This window comes from Chenopodium album, chromosome 13, assembly GCF_948465745.1.
Source record: "Chenopodium album chromosome 13, dcCheAlbu1.1, whole genome shotgun sequence".
In the NCBI taxonomy this organism is placed as follows: Eukaryota; Viridiplantae; Streptophyta; class Magnoliopsida; order Caryophyllales; family Amaranthaceae; genus Chenopodium; species Chenopodium album.
The window spans coordinates 43,397,058-43,403,221 of NC_137846.1; positions in this window are offsets into that span (position 1 = coordinate 43,397,058).

A 6,164-nucleotide genomic window follows, 5' to 3' on the forward strand; every position below is an offset into this window, starting at 1 on the left:
CTGAAGATTCTGCAACTAAAGCCGAATACTTGGCAACTACTGAAGCGGCTAAGGAGGCAGTTTGGATTCGTAAGTTCGTTGGTGAACTTGATGTTGTACCCTCTATCAAGGGTCCAATATCCCTCTATTGTGACAACAATGGAGCTATTGCTCAGGCCAGAGAGCCAAGGGAAAATCAGAAGGTCAAACATGTTAAGCGGCAATTTCACATGATAAGAGAATGGAAATCAGAGGGTGAAATCAAAATTTGTAAAGTTGGAACGGATGACATTGTAGCTGATCCACTTACTAAACGTCTGCCTCAAGTGAAGCACAACAAGCACGTTAAGGCAATGGGAATCATGCACGTTGGAGATTGGCTTTGATATCCCTGGTTTAGTGTTTTAATTAATTTTGAACATTTTAATGTAAGATACTAAGATGAACCATTCAGGCTTTGGAGTAATTTAACTTTATGCAATTTATCACTTCGTTTTCTATTTAATTGTGGTTTAGGATTAAATATTGAGTCCATTCAATTATGAGAATATTCGAAATAGGGTATTAAGACCAGTCTTGGATAAAGAAACACCTATTAAGTGAACATTGAATATTATAATCAAGAATTATCCCTAATCGAGGTCATTTAAATGATGGATGATTAATGTCCGCTTGAGATTAGTAAGTAGTTTGATTTATAGCACCATTTCTTGTGCTACAAGGACATGATTGTCATAAATCATTAGCACAGGTATTGGTTTAGAACCAAATTAGATCGACCTATGAGAATACTTAAAGAGATTTAAAAATCGTCATAAGTATACTTCTCATTATGGCTATCGGAACCTTTTTCCTCGACCATAATTATAGTGAGTTCTCTTATTTGAGTACTAGTCTGTTTTGATGTTAGCCAAACATCTGCCGTACATGGAGATTATAACGGCAACACTCGAACGGCTAGGTCCTCTTAGTAAGAGAAGCTTACATACAAGACTGGGAATGTCCCCCTATTAATAATAGGGAACATGTCTTTGTTGTTTATAAAGCCTCTCGAAGAGCGAGACTGTGAAAATACATGGCTGTGATCAAATGGATTTTAGAAATCATCTGTTCATTGACAGTCAAACTCGAATTTTGAGAAACACTTCTGGATGTAATAAGGATGACAAACAATCTTACCTTATAGTTCATAAAGACACATTAAGGGACATAGGAAAAAAGTTATACATTAAAAGCGCACTTGTGATAGGAATGGTGTCCTTCGAACAAGTGTATTATTCCAATAGAGGGTTTGGAGCTATTGAAAAAGCTATTTATTCAGTAAGTTCAAGTGATTGGAATGTCTAGGTGGAGGCCGCTTTAGATCAACAATATTAATGTATAATTAATATTACAGCTTAATCTTGACTGAACCCTTCAGGTCACACCCAAGCAACTAACGATCCGACACGGCGAATTAGTTCGGAAGGAATTAATGAGTCGCTTGAGTAATAAATATTTAGACGTCGGAAATCGAGCTAGGAGCGTCGAAACCGAGCGTCGCAAGTCGAGACGAATTAATTAAAGACGAGACGGTAAAATCACTAATTAATCAACAATTTACCGAAATACCCCTAGTATCGGAATACCCGAGCAAACCGAGTGCTAGGGGAATTTGGTATAGGTAAGGTGGCTAGCATGCGCACCAAGCCAAGCCAAGGCTGGCTGGTGCGTGCTAGTGCACCATGGCTAGCAAGGCTGCCAGCACATGGCTAGAAAGCCATGCTAGCATGTGCGGGGCAGCCGCAGCAAGCTAGCAGCAATGCGTGCATGGTGCGCCAGCCAGCAGCACATGCCGCAGCATGCTAGCAGCAGGCTAGCACGCATGGTGCTATGGCCAGCCGCACACAACAGCAGCATAGCGCGCATAGTGTTGCGCCCAGCCACGCATAGCAGCAGGCCAGCCGTACACCAAGCGCCAGCTAGGCTGCTTGGGTGCCTTGGCTTGGCCTGCCACGTGGCAGAAGCCGATTAGGGCAAGTTTGAGCATATGGCTGGTTTATGGGGAAGCCTTGGGGATCAAGTTTTGGTCCCCCCCCCCTTCCCTTGTGGTCCTTACCTTACCCCTCCTCTTAGTATGCCACTTGTTGATTAATTAGTTGTTGGCTATTTTCTTTTGTTTTTTATTTAAAAATAAAAGGAGAAAAATGATTTTACCAACTCCCCCACATTGATGGGAGAGTGGATTTCTCACTTGAGTTTCCCTATAAATACCCCACTTAGGAAATAGGAAAACTCACTTAAGTAAGATCTCAATTAGGCATCTCCGCTTGAGAGAAAACCTATAAGCTCATTAATTACTTGGGTAGTCTTTTTTGTCGGACTTGGCTAACCTTCAAGTAGTAGACCGGTCAGATCGAGTTGTGGGTGGACTTCGTTGGAGGTCCTTGCCATTTGTGAGGCTCAGCTTTTCTCAAGTAAGAACTCCATCCGGTTTAGCGAAGCACGCTACAAGGGTAGTTTAGTCTTTTCTCTATTCTTGTTATTTATGCATTTTGTTATATTAATTGTGAGTTTGTTCTTGGCCTCGGTGTTTTATTTCTGCAGTGAGTCAGACTCATCAAAACCCAACATGATATTCTAACCTATGTAACCCCCTCATTCACTCCCTAATTACACCTAATTAACTTGTCTAAAACCACTCCTCTTCCTCTTCCCTTTCTACATACAACTCCACCTAGAATTTATCAGTTTTCATCTTCAATTTTCATGTTGCATATCTCTTCCTTTTCCCTTCTATTTTTCGTGGGTTTCATGGGCTAAATAAAGGGTACAACCAAGCCCTAATTTTTTCCATCAAGAGTTAAAGGGACGTGCATGGTTTCCTCCATTTAAGAGTGGGAAACAAAGGCAATCAAGGGGGCAGATTTGGGTGTGTTCTAAGAGTGGTGGTTTGAGTGGTTCTTTTTCTCCCTTTGTTCTTATTTTTGGTGGTCTATAAATCATGGTAATTAGCTTTACTCCCTTGGGTTAGGACTATTGGGTTTCAAGGTTGAATTAATAGGTATAAACATGGCTAGGATTAGGTTTATTTTCTGATTTTCGTTCACTTTGGGGCTGCTGTAATTTGTGTGTCGTAGAGCATGAATTAGTGATTTTAATCCATGTTTTTGTTCCCAAACTTGATTTATATCAAAGCCTTGATGTTGCATGATCTTTGAATGATGTTTTTAATGAGTTTATACATGGTTTTGAGGCCTAAAATGCACCATAGGTACTGCTGAAATGTTACATACCTGTCATGAGTTTTGTTGTGGTTGTGAGGCATGTTTACCTTGGTTTCTTGGGCTTATTCTCGCTGATTAATGTGTGGTGGCATACTAGGGATAGTTAGGTGTAAGTTCCATGTATTAAACTTCGTTTTTGGACATGTTTTGGACTTGTTTTTTAGCTGGAACCGAAATCTGCGAGTAACTTGCAACATGTTTTGGGTGTGAAATATGGGTCTTCAATCTGATTATATGGTTTGATTTCTTGTTTAATATGAATTGGTATCATGTTAGGCTATCATCTAATTAATTTAGCATGATTCTAAGCAAGTTTGATTTGTTTTAGTGGCCTATAACTAAGTATAGGAATTGCTTTCATCCACTGTGAAAGAACTGTGATTAAGTGAGTTTTAAAGATGTATTTTGCAAAATTTCTAAGCCTAAATGCATGATTAACATGACCTATTGTGTTTTTAGAATGTGTACTATATTGGGCTAAGCTTAGTTTCACGTTTAAGGTGGGTTTTTGGGTGATTTTGTAGGATTGGTACTGCTGTATATATATTAGTGTAGGGGTTGCTGTAAATATGATTTTATTTGGGCATGTTCTCTCTTGAATTTTAAGTCCAAAATGGTTTTATATGATGCCTATTGAGTGTATGATGTGCCCTAATTTTTATTTCGCATTTGAAGCATGTTTGGTTGGGTTTTATGATGATTTTTGGACTTATATGTTGCTGCCCTGTTTTGGTTGTTTTATGAAATTGTAGTTTGGGTTTTTGGTTTTATCAAATGAATTTATGGAATTTTTATTATAAATAATTATTTATTAGTTGCAATTATATTTTAAATAACTGTTGTGTTAATTTTTGGGTATTATAAACCCATAAAGTAAAATATTTTGATGTGTGTTCAAATGTGAGTAGGTCGCTATCGTATTGTCGACGTCGTAATGCTATTGAGAAGAATAACACTGCCTTTAGCATTATTTCGCCAACAGTTGTGAATGCAATTAATTGTCTATTTTCGATAATTAATTATATTCCCGAACTCAGATGATACCTTTTGTGGTTTATGAAGTTGAAATGTGTTTTGAAATGAAATTTCAATTGGTTTAAGAAATATGATTTTCTTATGCTGTTTGAATTGAGAGTAACAACATTTTAGGCTTCTCTGCTGATTTCTAAGTGAAATATATTATATTAAGTATTTTAAGTGATTTTTGAACTATGTGTAGGGCCATAGTCAAGTGTGAGGTCGAGTTGCTTCCCGATAGTTAATGAACATGCAAACTACCTTGATTGCGAGTTTTAGGTAGTTCAACCTGGTTTAATTGTTGTCGTCAGGTGGTAGTGTGAGGCCGATTGACATATACTGATAGCCGGGAGTTTGGCCAATCTTAGACACGGACTCTGCGAGATCTTAGGAAATGGATTGTGAGGCCACTAGCGTTCTCTTCATGCCAGTTCTCCTGTTTTGAATGTTTTTGAGTTTGAAATATGAAACTATGAAATTATTACTTATTTTGATGCTCATATAAATTATGATTGAAATTCAGTGATTTAATATCGATTTCTCCTTTTAAGTTTGTTGTGAAATATTTCATAGTTTTATGGTTAAGGTTTAAAGTGATTTCATTTGAGTTTGCAAGTTATTTATGATTGTGGTTTCTTTCTATTAATTTAAGTCTAAAATCTTCTATTTCTAATTTGAGGGAGAACTGTTAGTTGCACCCCACTGATTATGGAACGTTGTTGTAATTTTCAGATTCTATTTGTTTATTTGATCTATGTGACAATGGGTTGCGAATTTAGAGTTTAGAAACCAACTTTTGGGCTTGTATGCCTTTGTTTAAATGCTTTGAATTTGGTTTAGTTTGATTTCAGTTTGGCTGATAAGGGTTGTTCTGCCCTTGGCTTTTGAATGTAATTGATTTGCCTATGTTTAAGTTCAATTGTTATTGTCTTTTTTTCTTCACTTAGTTTGCGTTTAGGTTAAAAACAACTTAATTTTGATATTTGAATGATTTATATTTAACTTTTAGACCTAGTTTAAGCTTGACTTTGTCAATCGAAGTTAAGTAGCCTCCCGTTCAGGCGTATTTCTGCTAACGCTTTCAATTCTAAAAGAATGGGGTGTTACACCCGACGTATGCCCCTCGAAAAAAGAATGAAAAAGGGAAAAAAGATAAAAAGTAAGAAAGAAAAAAAAGAAACCAAAAAAAAAAAGAAAAGAAAAAAGATAAAGGAGGGAAAAAAAAGAAAAAGTAATAAGGAAAATAAAAAATAAAAGGAAAAGGAAATAAGTAAAAGAAGGAAGTAAAAATTTTTAAACAGACAAGTGTATGAGTTAATCATAAGAACCGTAATAATGTTTCCATTATTCATTGAATGAAATACAGAAGTAACCATAAATACGCTGCGACAGACAAGGCGCGTGCGCATACTAAATGTTGCGCGCAAATGGTGCGCGCAACTTCATGAATTGCGCGCGTCAATGTGAGTGAACTTTCCTTCAAGAGAATTTTTTCAAAAATTGGACCGTTTTGGTCTATTTAAAAACGGTTACGTCTAATAGGCTTTTGATCATCTCACATTCATTCCACACCAAATCAATAACATTATTCAAAAGAATTTTATTATTCCTTATTTTATTTATTACAATGGTAAAAACTTTTGAACAACGATTGAAACAATGAGTGACATCCCTTTCCAGTGAGGATAAGTTAGCTTTCAAAATATACCACCTGCATGCCCTACTAAGCTACATGCAACTCAACATTAACTTTGATTTTCTTCATGCTGCCATTAACCATTGGGACTCAAACCGTCATCTTTTTCTCTTCAAAGGGGATGAAATAATCCCATTACCTAGCGAGTTTAAGGCTCTAATAGGTTTTCTTGCAAATACTCTCCCTGCTGCTTATGCCCCTAACTT